The sequence below is a fragment of the Coffea arabica genome, chromosome 1c (genome assembly GCF_036785885.1).
Source record: "Coffea arabica cultivar ET-39 chromosome 1c, Coffea Arabica ET-39 HiFi, whole genome shotgun sequence".
Taxonomy (NCBI): Eukaryota; Viridiplantae; Streptophyta; class Magnoliopsida; order Gentianales; family Rubiaceae; genus Coffea; species Coffea arabica.
In genome coordinates this window covers 6,368,366-6,389,368 of record NC_092310.1, presented here as the reverse complement: position 1 = coordinate 6,389,368, position 21,003 = coordinate 6,368,366, and the positions used below count along the sequence as shown (strand labels likewise).

General features: G+C 35.0%; 2 non-coding genes across 2 annotated transcripts; both read right to left on the bottom strand.

Annotated features, from left to right (window-relative positions):
- Positions 1 to 13,796: 13,796 nt before the first annotated feature.
- On the bottom strand, positions 13,797 to 13,957 carry LOC113687319 (U1 spliceosomal RNA). Its single transcript, XR_003447739.2, has one exon. It is a non-coding gene; the product is annotated as a U1 spliceosomal RNA (small nuclear RNA).
- Positions 13,958 to 19,237: 5,280 nt separating this feature from the next.
- Positions 19,238 to 19,398, bottom strand: LOC113687305 (U1 spliceosomal RNA). The gene has a single exon (XR_003447737.2). It is a non-coding gene; the product is annotated as a U1 spliceosomal RNA (small nuclear RNA).
- Positions 19,399 to 21,003: the final 1,605 nt, after the last annotated feature.

Genomic DNA, 21,003 nt, shown 5'->3' with positions numbered 1-21,003 from the left:
TCTCTCTTTTCTCTCCCTTTTTGCTTTTCCACCTCTCTTCCTACCTTTCTCTTACCCTAATGCCATGTTTTCAAGCCTTTCTCTTGCTTTTATATGGAGCCAAATTGATCAAAACCCTCAGAAAGAAGGCTGAGATTAAGTTGGGTTTTTGTGGCTCATTTGGAGCCATTTGATCCCTTTTTTCTAGATGTTTCTTGATGATTCTTGTTGAGGTTACGTGGCCTTGTACTGGCAAGGCTTGGAGGAAAAGAAAGGGAAGCAAAAACGCATCAAAATTGCTCCAAAATGTCAGCTGCAACTCCTTGTACTGTTTTCTGGTTCGTGGCCGAAACAATGAAGAAGGACAGCGCGCGTGCATGGAAATTTTTTTTTTTAACAAAAATCTGATGAATCTCTTTTTCTCTTCTTTTCTTCTGTCTTTCCGGTTCTTTTCTTTCTAATTTTCTAAAAAATGAATTTGAGATGATTTTCTTTAAAAAAAAAGTAAGAAATAAAAATAAAATAAAACAAAAATAAATAAAATAAAATCAATAGATAAAAAAATAAATGACACAAAATTTTTGGTGTCTACACAAGGAATATGCTTGGAACACTTGTAACAACCAGAAAGTTGACTTTTTCCACACAAATCAAGACCCAAAATTGGATTTCTTGGCTGGAATAACCAACCTTAACAACAGATTTGAATTCAGAGAGATTAGGCAATGGAAATCCTAAACCGAGTTGTATTGGACTTAAAACGGCTGAACTGTTTATTGCTTAAGCTTCAAGCTGTGTTTTTTTGTAGCTTCCAAAACTTATTTGCAGCTTTGGTTCAACCGACTTAAAGTTCAAAAGAACAAAAAACTGCCAGATTTGACTTTGGAACTTAAACAAGAAAATCTAATCCAATTTGGACAAAACCTTGGGGTGGTTGGACTGTTTTGTTCCAATCGTTTCTTGATTCCAACTTTGACTTGGAAATTTGGTTCTTGGGTAGCTTAAAGACCAGATTCAAGGCTGCTTCTTTTCCCCCTTTTTTTCCACAGCCATACCTGATTTGGGTTTTGACATCAAGAACCGATTCCAAGATTTGTTGTTTCTTCAAGAATCGATTTTTGATGGATGCAACAGACCAAGAATTGCACAAAGGTAATCAAGATTCCCAAGAAACCCCAAAATACGTTCAAGATTTTCAAGAAAGTTGCTGGTTTGTTCACAACTTCAAGGAAAAAAAAAATCCAGAGTCTTCAAGAAACATGATGAGCAGCCAAGAACTTCACAATTTGAATCAAGAAATTCAAGAAAGCTCCAAGAATGTATTCCGACAGCCAACAATAATTCTCAAGAACTTCAAGAAACACAACAACTTGACTCAAGAAACAACACAAACACACAAAAAACTCTAGGATGAATCTTGGACAACCAAGAAACACCTCGGACCTGACAAAACCCTAGCGACCAGAATTTTTGTTTTTGTCTTTTTTGACACCAAATAAAACAATGAACAAGAGAAGGATTGACAACTAAAACAGAAAATTTACAAGTGAACAGTAATTTTGGGATGAACAGTACCAACGAATAGTACGATTTTTTTTTGGGCAGAATTTTAGACACAAAGAAACGACACAACAAAAACCCTAGATGAAGAACACGAACAACAAACGAAACAAAACACGAAACAAAAGGGATATAACTTGATACCTTGAGCCTATGCTCTGATTACCAACTGATACGATTTCCAGACCCTTGATGAGACTAGATTAGCCCCCACAAGCCCACGATCCTCGAAAAGATATCAAAGTTTGTATTTGGCAGATTCGACTCTGAATTTGGACAGCACAAGAACGATTCAAAAAGTAGAACTACGCCACATTCAAGTGGGTTGCTTGATTGATAAGTTAGTGATCACCTAGAGTCAACTCTATGATACTCAATAATGGCTTTCACAAGCCTTAGAGAACGTTTCACACAAAGAAATGAAATCTGAAAATTTCTTAATTCTTATTCAGCTTTTTAAAAAAAAAAATGTAAACAAGGAAGGTTTTTTATAGCCTTTACAAGACTCAACACTCCTAACCATACTAGAACTCACGTAACTAAACATTAATTACCAAAAAGTAACTCTAGTTCAGCCAACTAACTCTAATATCCTATATATATATATAAAGGAGTTGGTATTTGACTGTTCTTTGTTTTTCATCCGACTTTTTTAGGGGTAATTTAGGTAACATGTTGGCATAGTACAACTGATCCAGTTTCGAGTGCAAGCATACTATGCTTATTGCTATGTGAGTTGATAAGCGTACCCTTGGTGGCATGATGATTACATTCTCAAATTAAACTTATGTAGCAGTAGTGACAACTTTACCCTTTTAACCATCCGTTAAATCTGTTTTTAAGACAAAGAGGTAGTTGGGTGAATTTGGAATTTAAACTTGTGCAAAGAGTAGGATTAATTGAATTCAGGAACTGAAGTATCATTATGACCATATGAATGCATCAAGATGATGATTAATTGACTACTCTATAGTGGAGGTGTAACTGTAGACGTTTTCCTCTCTTGAACTTCTGCATGTGCAATTGAACTCATACAAAGAGTGGGATGATCAAAATGAGCAATTATGACATCTTAAAAATAGGAGTAATGCATGAGAGATGAGGAATCTCTTGGAAAGCATCTTTAAAGTGTAACTGCAAAACTCTTCCTCTTCAGTAGCATTTGTTGAGCAAATTTTTGAGGTTGTTGGAATAATGAGGGTTGTTAATATAAAACCTCATTGGTTTAGCTAGTTATGGTTCATACCACATGTTGTTACTCTTTTTCTTTCCTTTCCTTGTGGTTTCCATTTCAACCCTTCGTGAAGGTATGCTTATTTTGCTACCCTTCTCCTTCTTATATTCTTTGATTAGATTTGAAAAGTTTGTTTTTTGTTATTTAAGTTCTTTGATTCAAAAATCCGATGTTCTTTTTTCCATGTTAGCATTGTTATATATGTATGATAAGATATCAATGGGTTGTATCTTCTTTTTTTTTGGAATCTGCTTTTGTTTAATTGTTTCAGTCCTGGTATACGCAGGTTTAACTAATCATTGGATCTGATGATCCCACTATTAAAGTTTGCTTTTCATATCCTTATATACTTAAGATCCATTAAATAGTTTAAATTTATATACAATTCTGATCTCCTTTTCATGTCTTACTCCAATCAGCTGTGGGATGATCAAGCCAAAAGTTGTCTCCGAATGCTTGAAGGCCATGGTATTTGAGCCATGTGTTTTCATCCTAAATTTCCTATTATAATCATTGGTTCAGCTGATGATATTGTTCCAGGTATGGTGTGCAACTACTTACAGGTAATTTATACATTTGAAAACTCAACTTATTATTATTCATCTTATGAGAGTGCGATACACCTGTTTCACTTTTGTAGCCTTGATCTCCTCTATTTTTTTTTCGGTACTAGGTTCCCTCATTTTTAAGAAAACAATATTTTTTATTCTATACAAAATCATGCTTTATTTCACGGTGAATTTACCGATTAAACCACTCACTTGTTATGAATGATGAGTTCTATATATTTAGAAGACTAAATTTAGAGTATTACATATTGACAGTTCTTTTTTACTTTGTCCCATGTTCTTTTCAACTGAATATTACAAATTTGTTAATTGCTACTCTAACTACTTATTCACAACACAGGTATCAACTCCCACGCGTTGCGTGGGACTCTTTGCTAGTGATTTACTATGGTCAACATGATCTTTAGCCATTTTATTTAACTAAACGACTCAACTTAAACAAACCAAAGCTACTAGAATTTGCTTAAGCAAACGGTGTGAGAACCCTCACTTTAAAACACAATTCTCCTAAACTACATGTCTTGCCCTAAGATTTATATCACTTATAACATGTCCTTGCATTGCATTCTACATGCATTATAATATTTCCTTACATTGCACTTTATTACTTTTATTTGAATTGTAACATTTCCTTGAATTGGTTTTATTTTATTTCAACATACACACTTTGACCAAATGTCCTTTTATTTATGGTTGGGACTTTATGTGATAGTTTAGAGGTGTTAAATAGGTATTGGAACATTTGGAGGGTAGAAACTTCATTAGTCAAAGATTAAGGGAAGAAAGGACCAAGATTGGGCCAAGTGGCAAAACCCTAACCACACATCTTGTTTTACCAAAGGATTAGAGGAATTTTAAACCAACTTTGCTTCATTTCCTCCACCGTATTTTCAGCCACCTTGAAGCTTCCAAAGGAAGGAAGAAAACTTCATCTTCTTGCTTTTAAACCCTAGTTTGATCTTGAGCAAAAATCATAAGAGAAGGAACTTGAGTTAGTGAGTGAGTTACTTGCAACCCTAGAGTATGTTTCAAGCCTAGAGCTTTGGTTTTAGTGGTTTGTTTTGGTGCTTCAAGCTTCACATAAGAGAGGTATGTGAACCTTAAATCCTAGCTTTCTTGTGTTATATCATGTGTTTGAAGATTTGATGGCAAACTAGGAGTCACATGGATGTTGTTTGTGGTTAAAATTCTTGAAATAAACAAGTGGTAGTAGGGTTAGTTGTTTTGCATACCATGTGTTTGATGAATTGCTTGAGCTTTGTTCATAGCTTTCCTTCATGTATTAACATGGTTTTGGACCCTTTTTGAGTTAAGGATAATGCTTGGTATGATGTTTAAGTTAACTACAATGTAAGGATGAAGGTTAGTGATATAAGTGAACTTGTGGACTGTTTTCCTTTTCTCTTGGCTGACCGGTTTTGTAAGGGAGGTTTCTCTTTGATTTTGTGGTTCATTTGCACCTTAGTTAGGGCTAAGAAGCTTGAATAAACATTGGTTTAAGATTTGATGTGAAATAAAATGGAATTTAAGCAAGAAAAGTGGTTGTTCGAGCTAGTAGTGGACTGTTTTGGTACCATTGGTTGGCTAGGCTGTTTTGGCTCTTTTAATTAATTTTGTATGTTGCATTTTGAGCTCCAATGATACTATATACCTTGCTCCCCTGTATATGAACCCTAGGGGATTGATTTGGATGAATTTGAACCAAAACAAGTGAAGATAGCATCAAGAACTAGTGTAACTTTGCTAAGGTTTTGGACTTGATTAGAACTGAAAAACTAGCCATCTTATCCGAACTACTAGTACTGATGGGAGATGAACTAGAGTGTGCATTTGGTGCCATTCAAAATCCCTTTGAGTCTAGCTTCCAACGCTGCTAACGGCACCTGATTCCGACCTTCCTACAGTGAATATAGCCATTTTCCCAAAACTGCGCAGGTGCGACTGTTTTACCCACGAAGAACACTTAGAGCTTGAATGAAACTTTTCTTTTGCCCAACTTTCTTGCACTTGTCAAACTTGTTTCCTCGTGACTTTTTACTGTATTTTGGGCCTAACTTGCATGGTGAATTGAGTAGATTTAACCACTCACTTGGTCACCTAATGAGCTCACATTTGGACTGGAATTGAACCTAGATCATTAACGACTTTCACTCGTTGCACTAGGATTGGAAAACGGAGGTGAGGTTAACCGCGGAACTTGACGATTAAGCTCTACATTTCTTAATAGGTGAGTGTTCCAAGTACATAAAAATATTTACGTGGAATGTCTTCTTGCTTGAATAACATGCTTACTTGGTTAAAGTAACTGCTCTTGAATTGATAACCTTTGGGACGAGAATGTACTTTATCATACTCAATCTTTGTAGTTCACTTCGTAATATTGATATGAGATGAAATGCTTTGCTTGCACTTGACTTGTTGGTCACTCGGGTGGTTCTCCCACCGACTTACATGTTACATGCTCATTAATGTTAGACAATACTAAGTACTTGATTTCTTGTCTCATAGACAAGTGTGTACTTTATTGCACTTGATCTCGCTCGACTAAACTTTGATATTTTGTTTAAATATGTACTGGCCGTTTTGTTATAATTGATATGTGACCGAATTTGCGAAAGAGATTTCTAATTTTCTCCAGTTCTTCTTATTTGATCAAGTTTCGTAACCATCCGATTTTCAACTTTTTGGACTTGAAATACTTGAATTGCTTGAAACATGATATGCTGAACTTAATTGTGACTTGAACCTATTTAGGCGAATGTGCTCGTATGTACCCTCAATTGACCCGACTTTACTAAGTACTTGATATCTCTCTCACGCATGAACAAGTAACCTAATCTGTCTATGACCTGTATATTTACTTGAAATATTTGGAATACTTGAGAATGTGAATTGCTGGACATTTCTTGTGACTTGATTCTGGCTAGACGAGTGTGTCCTTATCGCACTTGGCCTCCATTTCTTAAATGATCTTGTACTCACTTAAACCTGACGGACTTGTACTTGTGTTTGTGCTTGTATTTGACTTGCAAGTATTGAGCGGCCGTATGTATCACACTCCATCCGAGTGGGAGGTACCTCTCATCCCGTTTCAGTACTTTTATCCCGATTAAGTCGATTAGAGAGTTATCTCATCGACAATAGGGCTGAGCAGTCGCATGTACCACACTCCATCCGAGTGGAAGGTACCTCTCATCCTGTTTCAGTACTTTTATCCCGTCTCAGTGCCTCTATCCTGTTTTGTCGAGTGGAATGTTATCTCCTCGACTAATTGGTATGCTCGAATATTGCCACCACTGTTTATTTCTGATTACGGAGCGTTAAGTGACAACTAACATCTCCAAGCTTTACTGTGTGAGCGTTGGATAATGGCCAACGACTCCAATCTTGATTACTGAATACTTGGGGGCTATAAGTCATATCCTAAATTATTGTATATCTGGGACTATAAGTCCAACCTAGGGTTAGTTGGTCAAATCGAGCCGGCAAGGGCTTGGTCTAGGAGATCGACGAACCTTGGGTACTTCTTGGATGTTTGGACCCGGTAGGGGGTGATCGGTGGACGAAAACTGGTGTAAAGTGGGGATCTACGGACGTTATACTTTCGTGGTTGACGAAGAGTCAACGGACCTTGATCAAGCTACTGTAGAACTTGCTCCTGAAAACAACCTATATCCTTTGACATGAATGTGTTCCTTACTGTACCCTTTTACATGTTTTATCTGGCTACTTGATTAATTATATACTAGATTATGATCTCATTGAAGTTGACTTGTTTCTCGATGTCTGAATATACTATCTTGTCTCGTATTTTACCTACTTAATTACTTGGAACCTCACTGGGCTTTTAACTCATTCCACGCCATTTGTTTTCCTTACAAGAAAGAGAACATGAGAGGTTGAATTGAGGAAAAACTTGATTTTTTTTCTAAGATTGTTAATTGCTCGAGCGTGCACGTCATAGATATCTAGCCAGCTTGTTTGGTTCATTTTTTTAAGTCTGATTCTTTGATTGTATTTATAGGTCCTGTGGATGTTGGAACACCATGAGTGTATATGTTAAGGTTGTAATAACTATTTTTTTTATTTGAGGGTTTTATTTATAAATTTTCATGATTTGTGACCAAATCCTGACGAGAGTTGGGTAAGCGGTCCGCCAAACCCTTGGATACGCCTTCGGGTGAGGTGAGACTATCACAAACGGCACTAACAAACTTGACCCAAGAAACTAGAATATTAACTAGTGTTGTTGTTCAAAGACTTACTTGACTTCTTTGGTAGCTAAATACTGCATCAAGTTAGGTTTGAAAAAAAAAAGATTTTTGAGAGTACTTGAACCCCTGTCGTCCCTATTGTATACCTTCAATGACAAAATAATAAATTATTCCCATAGAAACACATGCTTGATGCTATTGAAAATCATGAGGATTGTGTAAGGGCTATGTGCACACAGGCCCTTGTGAGCAAAATTATGACTATGGCACTCCCACTTAAGGAGGCCATGGACTGGGGATGGCAATTGGGGCGGGTGCCCGCAGAGGCTAATGGGACAGGGGGGAATTATTTCCCCTCATTAAGAAACCATCGCCCCACCACCTGTTAGAATATATGTGTGTGTGTGTGTGTGTGAGCATAATATTTAATTTAATTAGTTACAAACTTATAATAATGATATTGTTAGTTATAAGTATTATATAATGTATATTAGTATATGTAATATAATTGATATTGTCAATTATACTAATAATTATACATGTATACTAATAGAAATTATTAATTACTTATAGTAAATTTACTAATACATTTATACTAAATTCCTAATTATACTTAATATAATAGCACATTTTTTCTCAAAAAAAAAATACAATAGCGACTTAGTGATTGTATTTATTTTAAAAATGAAAACTTGATTACTTTAGTTATATTTGTTTCATCATGTTGGATTGTATTCAAATAGTTTTTGTTTGATTGTTTTTATGAGTTTCAATTGTAAAATTACAATGGATAATGATTTGATAATGTATTGATATTTTAGTACTTAATTATTTGCAAAAATTTGACTACAATAAAATTAAATAATAAATTTTTATTAACTCTGCGGGGGCACCTGCGAGGGAAGTGGGGTGGGGCAGGAGCAGCGGGGGATGGGGGCAGCGAGAAGTATTGGGCAACAGGACGGCGGACCCCGCCCTAAACCTGTCCTGTTGCCATTCCTATCATGGACTAGCACTGCTCTGTGGTCACCAACCTAAGCCATCTTCATAATCACCCATTGACTCCATTTTGATAAGTATATTTTGCCCAGAAATAGCTTTTTATAAGCACTTCGAACTGCCTTAAACTTGTGATATGACATATGAGGTATGTCGGTAGAGTTGTCAACTGGATTTTTTGAGTTAGATTTTGTTAGGTTTTGACAAGTTCAAACTTAACGTATCCTAAAAAAGGCTAAAGTAAAAAATTTCAGGCTTTGGACTTACCTTGTGGGGTGCATACTCAGCTCACAAAAACATTAGGATTTTCGACCTATTAGCACACAATTATCACATAATTTTGTCTACACACCGATATAAATATCACATTATATCTTATTACTTTGATATATATATACATATATATTACAAACTATATTAATATGATTATTAAGTATATACTTTATTACATATAATTATTTTGACTAAGCGTTAATTGGGGCTAAATATAATGAAGTCAAAACTTGGCTCACATTTAAATTGGGTCTCATATATAAGCCCAATCTCTACCTAGCCTTGATAGGGAATCTAGCCAGCAATGAAGTAGTTCAAGTTGTTTGGACCGAATTTGCGATCATCAGGTTGTTGATCATCAAGTCAAGTGTCGTTTCCTGTAGTTGTTAGTTTGGCTTAGCTTTACAATGTGACAGCCCCACCTTCCCCTAAGGCGAACCAAAGGGTTTGGGGGACCGCCTGCCCAACTCTCGCCAGGACTCGATCGCTCTCATCAAGTGAAATAAGATATAACCTCGAGACAAACGAAAAACAATTTCCAAACTTGAAACATAGACTTACATTCATATCCATCTCAAATAGAAATACAATCCCAATTAGAACAAAAGTTTTAAGTTCTTACTACATCCAACCTTATCCAAGCACTAGCGCGAGAACAATAAAAATAAATAAAATTTCAAAAAAAACTAGACCAAGCTAGTCTGCACAGGACTCACACCCTCGCTCGCATCCCCTGTAAGGAAAACAAAGTTAACGGAATGACTTTTAGCCTATTGAACGGCTATTGTAATGAGATTATTTGTGGGTGATTTTGGGGGTTAATTGAGGAAAATAATGAAGCTATAAATGGCTGGAAAATAGGTAAATACAAAGGGCATGCTGCCCAAATTTGCACTCGAGGGTTAGGTAGATGTACTCGTGACTTGAGTAAGGGTTGAGGATGAAACTAACTTGAATCATCTAAGATATTCAAATCTTCTTTATTAGAGGAATATAAGTTAGAATCTGGCCGAAACTTGTATCCTTGAAAAAATGAAATTTACGACTAATAGAAATACGTTTTTTTCGTTCTTCGACTCAAATGGAGATTCCAAAGTTTTACGAGCGAGCATAAGTTTTACAAATATTTTACTCATGTCCTTTGGTTTAAATGTACTCTTTTCACTTCCAAAACTATACTTATACTTTGTACTAGTAGTTATTCGGATTTTCTTTAGTTCACCTAAACTTTGGATAGTTTAACCGTAATATTTTCTCTTGGTTATTATTAGGGTTCCTTGGTGATTGAGGGTATTATCCAGAAGGAAACTTTGGACGTTATTTTGCTTAAATAAATGAGTGTTCTTTGTACGTTATGTTTCCAATGACTATGTGAATTATTGTGACTATGTGACTATTTGTAAATGTTGGATTAAATGTTAAATGTTTTCAATGATTTCTAAAAATGAATTTTTCTAGGCGAGTGTGTACTTTATCGCGCTCAACCTAAACGAATATGAAATTTACAATGATTAAATAATTAAATGTTTAAATACTACTTGTACACGAATGTAAGTCTTTTGGCTGAACTGGGCCCTTGCTCTTCGTTGCCGATCGACTCGAGCCAGAAGCGGACTCAGTCGGGCGATTGGTGACCCTGGGTTAATGTTTGGTATACAGGAGTATGACCACGAAATCTGGTGGAGACTGGCCAGTGTCCAGTAGGGGGAAAATGAAATGAATGAATGAATGACAAGAACAATGGAAGGGTTTTCACTTACAAATGAAATTATTTTTAATGCTGGAGGAATAAGAAAATGCTTGGTGGAATGAATGAACGAAGGGCTCCACGTGAGCATGTATCCTTTTAATGAATGTATTATCATTACTTTATATTGTAAATGTTTTCTGGATTACTTGTTATTACATGATTAATGTCCTTGTTTAATTATTTGGCTATATGTATGGAACCTCACTGGGCTTTTAACTCATTCCGTTAGCTTTGTTTTCCTTACAGGGGATGCGTGTGAGGGCATGAGTCCTGTGCAGGCTAGGTTGGTCTAGTTTTTTTTGAAATTTTATTTTTTTATTGTTCTTGCACTAGTGCTTGGATAAGGTTGGATGTAGTAAAAACTTAAAGCTTTTGTTCTAATTGGGATTGTATTTCTGTTTGAGATGGATATGAATGTAAGTCTATGTTTCAAGTTTGGGAATTGTTTTTCGCTTAGTCTCGAGGTTATATCTTATTTCACTTGATGAGAGCGATCGAGTCCTGGCGAGAGTTAGGCAGACGGTCCGCCAAACCCTTTGGTTCGCCTTAGGGGAAGGTGGGGCTGTCACATACAATTGTTAGTGTCAATATTTTGTTAGCAAATTTCCAATTAATCCGTGATTAGTTTGGAATTAGTGAGTCATTAGTTGATGGAAATAATTGGCTTAAGGTCATGTTAACCATAGTAAGCCATATTAATGCCATGTTGGCCAAATTTTAAGAGTCCATTCTTAGTAGTTAATATTTAGTTAATTGAGTTCTAGTTTGATTAGAAGTTGGGTCGTATAAAAGGTAATAAATATGCCTTAGTTTTTAACATTTTTCACAGGTGAATAATATTTGAGAAAATTTTCAGATTCTTCCCTGTGAGAAAGAGCTCTCTTGGTTTGTGAAAACCATTCTTGAACATCTTAGAATTGGCCTAAGGTGCTTCATCGACTTATTAATCAAATATTCATTTTGATTGTGGCGTCATTCTACCCGTGTTAATCTTTCTTTTGAGCAGTCCAAGATAGATTAAGACATCCATCCCCAAACGTTATACCCTAATTTAGATCCAGAACTTGTGGTTCACGTTCTCGATTCGTCTTGATGTACTGAGAATCGTATCAAGCCCATTAGACACATAAGGTCAGCTGAAATTTTTCAGATTGATCTTTACAACCCTACATGCCTGTCTATTCATAGCACTATATCATAGTTATTGGTAATTGACTCTCAAAGGACCTTAAAACCTACTAATTATAGGGAGATTCTAATTTCCTTTTTCGATATTGTACCTTCAAGCTAAATCCACCATTAGGTGGTGTAATGAGTAACCTTCACCATTAGATACTCACAAGTTTAAAAATGGTAAATTTAAACCAATATCATCATTGAGGGATACTATTGAGAGAATTGTATGTAAAGAGACCAAAGAATTTTCACTAAATATAACATGATGATGATGATTACACCGACGACAATGACAATGACCACGATGACAATAGTAATAATGACAATAATAGTAATTAATAATAGTAACAACAATAATAATCACAACAATAATGATAATAAATTGATAAAATAAGTTTCCAAAAAGCTCAATAAATGAATTGACAAATATGGCACTACACAAATTACCTCAGTTCTAATAGTAGTTAAAATTTTCGCCCAAAATCAGGTCATATAATCTTTTTTTTTTTATATTTTGATATGAGATTTAAGAAACGAAAACAGGAACATAGAAATTTAAATCCAGGACCTCTAGTTTATCTGTCCTAATAGTTAAACCATAATATATATACACTAGTTTTTTGAGGGGTAAATTCCATTTTGCGGTCCAAACCTCAATATTTTTTAAGGGATTATAAATCAATTTTGCGTAATCTGTCTACAATTTAATCAAAGTATGACGTAGTAAAGAATTTTCAGTGTTGTCCCAAAACGAGTTTGGTGTCTGTCCATTTAATCACTTTTAGACAGGGGCGGATTTAAGGTGGGGGCACTGAGGGCCCCCTTAAATTCTTATAATATTTATACAATTTTAACGTAATTTTGGGTGTGCCCCCACTCCCCAAATTCCCTTTCCTCATCTGTCCCCAATTTTCCCCGACGGTCTCTCTTTCTTAATCCATTATTTACTTCCTTTGTCCCCACTTCCCAATTTTCCTTTCCTCCATCATTTATTGCTCCTCTGGTTTCCCATTTTCCCCCCAACAAAGCCACAAATCTATCCGCACCGAACTTTGCTCATAAGCACATCCCATCTGCCATCCCACACTGAATTGGATATTCTAAGTTAGATATTCTTGCACTTGACACTGAATTGGATACTTATATTAATGACTTGAAATTAGCTAAGGAATTTCTCGATTTAAGAAAAATCTCTTATCTAGCTCAAAGGTTGGTGGAGACTAAGAGAGATATTGTGTATCCATTGGTTTATATGCTCTTAAAGTTGGTTTTGATTTTGCATGTTGCTACAGTTACAGTAGAAAGGGCTTTTTTAGCTATAAATATAGTGAAGAATCGGTTACGAAATAAAATGGGAGACACTTGGATGAATGATTGTTTAGTTATTTATATTAAGAAAAATATACTTTGTGAAGTTCAAAATGAGAAAGTCGTAAACCGTTATTAAAATATAAAAACTCGTCGTGAACAATTGTAAATAGTTTAGTTTGTTTTTGAAATAAAATTATTATTATATTAATAACTTTGAGTTTGTCTTTTTATGTTTTTCATAAAATATATGTATCATTTGTACTTGGTGAAATTTTTTTTTTTTTTTTTTGCTTAAAAAACTAGAAAAAGAGCAGATAAAAAATTTTAGTGTTATTTTTGCCCCCACTGAGATATTTTTCTGGCTACGCCACTGCTTTTAGACTAATCACTTAATATTAGTTCCTAGTTATTATTTTCCATCATTTTGTTGCCAAATTTCCCATTTCACCACAATAAAGAAAGCTATCTTCCTCTTTCCTTTTCTTTTTCATCTTCGGCTAAACATTACTGTGATCTTCGGCTAAACATTACTGTGATGCACGTGAATACGATTTCCATGCCTATAATAAACATAATGCAGAGCCAACCAAACCATCAATATCATGCCTTTTTGCAGACACTGTCTTTCATGGCATTCTACAACAAAAAAAAAAAAAGTTTCACACTTTCATGGCTGTGGAACCAAAGAGGAATACGACCAAAACCACAGAAGATTTAACAACTAGAGATGGGCAGGGGCCGCGCGAACGCAGGCCCCCACTGCCACAAATTATGACGTTGGCTCTCCCACTTGGGGAGACCATAGGCACGCACCCCTCCCAAGTGCAATGGAGGTCACCAACCTAAGCCATGAGCCTTCTTGATCGCCCCTCGACCCCGTCCAGGTAAGTATGTTTTACGTTGTCAAACCATAGCATTTTATAAGAGTACTCGAGCCGCCTTGCCTATTTTTTCTTCGATGTGGGAACTTGGGAACGAGCATGTTTGATTATAGCCCCGTTGTCTTTGCCTATTGGGATTCGGTTTTATGGTGTTTCCTATCAAATTGCGAGATCTTCCTCTATATTAAAAAAAGACTCCAACCCGCAATAAAAAAACAAATGAATAAATAAATAATATTCCAATTTGATATGGTGGATTTTTTTATCTTTTTTTATTTTTGTTAGCCATTTTTAATAAGTAAATACAGTATTTCATTTTTTTTGTCGCCGGCAATTCTTTTTGTAGTTGCCCCGATAATGCGATTATTATTCCTAGCTGAGTTGGATGAATTTGCTTGGACATTGTAGAAATTAAATTTTTGGAGTTGTAATAGGTTCGTAGAATTGAGAGGAAACAATCTTATTGACAGACAAAGTATAAGCACCACATTAAAAATTGTTAAAACTTCTAAAATTTTATTGCAAACAATCCAATTATTTTCAAGCAACATTATATCAGTCATGTTAGTAGCAAAAAATGCAAATAATAATTCACTATATTTGTAAGATTGGTTGCGTAATTCAAATGTTGAATTCCAATAGGTAGGAACATCTCTTGATAATCTTTTGCGATTTTTTCCATTAGCCCTACAAAGAGTGCTCCATTCTTTTATTACTTGAGGGTGTGCCCACAAATAAGAAATTGCTTTTCAAATAGGTTTAATATGATTTTCAAGTGCTTTTAAACCATCTTGTACAGCTAAATTTAAAATATGACATGTGCATCTAATATGAGAAAATTTACACCTAATCTGGGTCGACAAAGATCTCATAACTCTCTAATAGAAGCGGAATTTGCAGATGCATTATCAAAGCCAATTGAAAAAAAAATTATTTTACATAGACCATGTTCTTCCAATATAATACTAATCATTTTAAAAATATGTAAAGCAGTGTGATAGTCATCAAAAATACAAAAAAGGTATCATTCTTTTTTGCATATTTCACTCATTATCAATCCAATGACAAGTTATGGCCATAAAAGAATGTGTTTGCCAAATGATCACTTCAAATATTGGAACATATGCATCTAAATATGCAAATAATTAAATTACTTATTTTTTTCCTCCATTACTAATATTTTTAAGCGTTCATCTAAGAATGGTTCTAAGAACAGATTTAAATTGAGGATTTAAAGCATTTTGACAATATTTCTTAAAACCCAACTTTTCACCAAAACTAAAGGATAAATGTTTAATAGCTACCATTTTTGCCATCTCATTCCTATTTCTTTCCTGACTATATCGAAATAAAGAAGGTTAGAAGTAGCAAACCTGGTAATTTGTGATTGTTTTTTGTCAATGCCATATTCTTGAGGATGACACTTTTCATATGCTTGTGATACTTTCCATAGCCATCTCCCATTTTGTATTGGTAACATTTTTTTTATAATAATTGTATTTTGCTTTAGTTTCATCAACTTTGACGAAGTGCTTCGTGAAGATCTGAGACTTACCACTTTCTCCACCAGTTTCAATTGTTTGCTCCTTGAAAATGGTCTCCATGTGTTAATTTTCTTGAGTTGGAATATCAACATCATCAATGTGAATATTTCATTTGGGCTAACATTGCAACAAATATTTTTGCCCTTGTTTGAAGATGAGCCACCACTAACAAAACTTGCCATTTGATAGCAAATAAGTAAAAATGAAAAAGCTTGCAAGTAATAGTCCAGTACATATAATTATAGACATTAATGAATTAAAAAACTAGCATAATATAGACAAATTGAAAGTGAGCAAATAAGAGCAAAAGTGGAGAAATTAGAAAGTAGATCAAAAGATTGAGAGTCTTAGATATGGAAGAGAGAAGATAAAATTTTGGTGTGAGAGAAAATGAAATTTGGAGAACTATTTATAGACAAAAAAAACTTGAAAAAAATAGTTTGCAACAGCTATATTAAAATAGTCGTTGTTAAAGCACGGTTTTATCTGAAACGGATAAAGTCGGCATCAAGTAGCTGCAAGCTAGCAACAGCTACTTCATGTCTCGAAGTCCAAGTGTCCATCCAACGGTCCAAGTCGAACTCTGTCTCTTATCTCTTTTTTTTTTTTAACGATTCTAACCAGGATTGAAACCGGAGGTTTGGATTCTGGTTCTATTTTTAGAGAATCAGAAGCAGAACCTTAAGGTTCCACTATAGTTCTGGTTCCGATTTTTGTCAGTTCCAATGTGGTTCGGTTCGATCTAGTTTTCGGTTCAAAATGGAATCGTGGCCATGTCTACTTAGAACCATCTTGAACTTGTTTGTTATATCTGATATGACTTATGAGATATGCCAATACAATTGTCAATTGGGCTTTTTGAGTTAGATTTTGACAAATCCAAACTTAATTCATTCAAAAACAATGACTAAAGTAATAGATTTTTGGCTTTAGACTTATCTTGTGAGGCACATATTCAGCTCACAAAAGCATTAGGGTTTCAGACCTATTTCAACCTTGGTTGAATCTCACAATTATCCCAATAATTTTATCTACACACAAATATAGATATCACATTGCATAATATTATCACATTATATCTTATTACTTTGATATATATAAATTACAAGGGAAAAGAGTCCCACTGGCCCTCCAACTCTTTTCCAGGTAAAGTTTTAGCCCTCCAACAATTAACGGTAAAAGTTTGGCCCTCAATCTAATAAAATAGCATATTTGTGGTTCTTCTGTCAAATCTAGCAATTAAAATTGACGGAAAGCATCATCTCGTGAGACGAGCGACCAAATATCAAGGGCATTATAGTCTCTAAAGCAGAACACAAATTGCTACTTACTCGGGAACTCCTGGGATGGCATATATCTTGCCCAATCTCTCCTCGACAATCATCCAATCCAAGGAAAAATCACTCCATCCCTCCTCCTCCTCTCCTCCACCTCCTCATCTGCGTCTACCCCAACCACCTCCGTGGTCGATTGAGAACCCCCTTGACCCTTTGGAGATGGCCGGCGCAGGAGACGAGAAGTACCAGCGTTAGCATTAGGGGACGTGGAAACTTATACTTGGCCAGTAGGATTTCAGAAGCAAAGCCGGAGGCCACGCGTCCTAAATAGGACCATATGCTTACTAGTGACACGAAAGTGGCAATGCTCTTCTTGGGATAGCCCAAGGATTTGCCAATTTGGCCCAAATTATCAATTGCCGTTAACGTCCCGCCCACCACAAATGTTGCCACGAACAGAATTAGCATATCGACGCTGCACACTACTTGCAGGATTGTGTGATCTTCTCCCCTTTTCGATGGCCTGAACACCTTGCCGAAGCAAGAAACGTGCGTCTCTTCTTGATTCGGTGGAGCGGCGAGAGGCGTCTCTGCTTTCGCTGCCTGTGGTGCAAACTCACTCGCCGGTGGTGGATCATATCAGTGGTGAAAATGTTGGAGGAAAAATGAGTGAAAATTGTTGGAGCGAAAATTAGTGGTGAAAATGCTTTTACTCTGTCCCAGGAAAGAGACTATAATGCCCTTGATATTTGGTCGCGCGTCTCACGAGATGATACTTTCTGTCAATTTTAACTGCTGGATTTGACAGAAGAACCACAAATATGCTATTTTATTAAATCGAGGGCCAAACTTTTATAGTTTATTGTTGGAGGGCTAAAACTTTACCTAAAAAAGAGTTAGAGGGCCATTGGGACTCTTTTCCCAAATTACAAACTATAATAACATGATTATTAATTATATACTTTATTATATATAATTATTCAGACTGAGCATTCATTGGGGCTAAATTTAATGAAATCCAAACTCATATTTAAATTGGGCCTCATATATATGCCCAATCTCTTCCTAGCCCATTAAACATATAAGGTCAACCAAAATTTTTAAACTGATCTCCAGCCAGCCTGCCCCGTTTACAATTCTACATGTCCATCTATTCATAGCACTATATGATTAGTTAATGGTAATCGACTCTTCAAGGACCTCAAGACCTACTAATTATAGGGAGATTCTAAAATCCATTTTGGATATCGTATCTTCAAGCTAAATCCACCTGTTAGATGGTGCAATAAGTATTCTTGACTATTAGACACCAACAAGTTTAAAAATGGTAAATCTAAACCAATATCATCATTGAGGGATGGTATCTTACCAAAGAATTTTTCTCTGAATACAACATAATGATGATGATGATGATGATGATAATAATAATAATAATAATAATAATAATAGTAATAGCAATTAATAATAGTAACAATAATAATCAACATAACAATAACAATAATAATGATGATGATGATGATCACAACAATAGTGATAATAAATTGATAAAGTAAGCTTCCAAGAAGCTCAACAAATGAGTTGAGAAATATGGCACTACACAAATTGCCTCAGTTTTTATAGTAGTTAAATTTTTTGCCTAAGATTGGGTCATATAATCTAATTTTTTAGCTATCTTTTTAGTACAAAAATAGTGAGATTTAAGAAATGGGAATGGGAACAAGAAAATTGAATTCCAAGACGTCTAATTTATCGGTCCTATAATGCAATTAACTCCTTAACAGTTAAACCATAGTATATAACACACTTGTTTTTAGAGGAGTAAATTCCAATCCGCAGCCTGAAACTTAATGCTTTATAAGGGATTATAAGTCAATTTTGTGTAATCCGTCTACAATTGAATCAAAGTATGACGTAGTAAAGAATTTACAGTGTTGTCCCAAGCCGAGTTTGGTCTGTCCTTTTAATCACTTTTAGACTAATTACTTAATATTATTTTTGTAGATACCAAATTTTTGTTTCTTTTATTTTAAAAAATGGGATGCGACAGCTTCCTAGTTATTATTTTCCATCATTTTGTTGCCAAATTTCCCATTCACCATAATAAAGAAAGCTATTTTCCTCTTTTTTCTTTTTTCATCTTCAGCTGAACATTACTGTGATGCACGTGAATATGATTTCCATGCCTATAAACATAATGCAGATCAAACTTGACCATCAATATTAAACCTTTATGCAGATATACGGTCTTTCATGGCATTCTACAAGAAAAAATATAGTTTCAGACTTTCATGCATGGCTGCGGAACCAAAGAGGACTAAGACCAAAGCCAGAGAAGATTAAGGAACTATATTAAACCTTTTACGGTCTTTAATGGCATTCTACAATATAAAGAATAGTTTCAGATTTTTATGGCTATGGAACCAAAGAGGAAAAAGACCAAAACCAGAAAAGATTTGGGAACTAGAGATGGGCAGGGGCCGCGCGAACGCAGGCCCCCGCTGCCACAAATTATGACGTTGGCTCTCCCACTTGGGGAGACCATATGCAGGCACCCCTCCCAAGTGCAATGGAGGTCACCAACCTAAGCCATGAGCCTTCTTGATCGCCCATCGACCCCGTCCAGGTAAGTATGTTTTCCGTTGTCAAAGCATAGCATATTATAAGAGTACTCAGCCGCCTTACCTCTTAGTTTCTTCGATGTGGGAAACAAGCATGTTTCATTATAGCTCTATTGCCTTTACCGATTGGGATTCAGTTTATGGTATTTCCTATTCAACTTGCGACATTCTCATCTATAGTAAAAAAGACTCCAACCTGCAACAAATGAATAAATAAATAGTATTGCAATTGTATATATATATTTTTTTTTGTCAAACGTATTGCAATTGTATATGGTGGACCATTTTTATTTATTTTTTTTGGCTATTTTTTAGCCATTTTTTAATGAAATAAAATACAATATTCTTATTTTTTGTTGCGAGCGGTCCTTTTTGTATTTGCCCTGATAATGCGATTATTATTGCTAGTTGAGTTGGATGAATTTGCTTGGACATTGTCAAACTAAATTTTTGGAGTTCTGATGGGATCGTAGAATTGAGAGAAGTTATCTTTGGCAGAGAGATTAAACAAGTCACAATGATGTAAATATTTCAAACAATATAAAACCTAAGACTCTATTAGATTCTCTAAGAAAAATATTCCAACAAGCGTTTTATATGTAGCCTACTAGACTTGTGAATAAATTAAACTATGCACTAAGTAGTAATTAATGTACATTTCCTAAAATAAGAAAAATATTAAGCATTTTGACGAGCGCCTCATTCCACAATCAAGTTTTATATTTATAAAATTCTAAATACTCCACACGTGATTTCTACAAGTATACAAGTCAAGATTAAGTATAGGGTTTTAGGGTCGAACTTACAAGGAAGAATGTCAATTATCGATAGTTTTCGAATTCCTTTCTTATTTAGACTATCACAAGTGCAAGAAATTAAATTTACACTATAAACAAGAAATAAAAGTGATAAAAATAACAATAAAAAACTCATTGAGGTATAGAATTCCTAACTACTCTTTCAAATGAAATTACCGGTTAATTGAATGTTATTATCTTTCAAACGGAATTACGTTTTCACTTCTGCGACTTTATTACCACTTTAACTGATGTTTTCTTTATGATGGAGGCTGAATTAACTCTTTTTCAAAACATGAAAGTTGTAGACCCTTGAGTTATCTTTCCAATACTTAAGAATCATCCAATTTGGAGCTCTATGGATCGAGAAATGATCAAAATACCCTTGACTGGTCAATCCCCTATTTCAGCTTTCAATAACAGAAATGACCAACTATGTTTCAACTTTTTGACAAGGAAAACTCATGAAATGGATTTTGATGCCTCATAATAAATGTAGAGCTATATGTTAGTTTCAAAATGACTCAAGAATCACCTCAATCCAATGCTTGTAGCTCAAGATATAGCCAAAATACCAACAAATGTCAAAACTATCAAACTTCTCCTCTTTTATTCTTGATTGCATTTCCTCTTTTGAGTATTTGGCACTTCATATTTTCTTTAAATCACTTCAAATCATCAAAAATCATCCAATTATATTTTCCATTCACACCATTTGATGATTGAATCATTAAACCTACAAAAATATGAAGTTTTCAATATTTTAATCCATAGAAATGCAATTTTTGACACTTAAACCACATAACTTCACTAGAAACCTA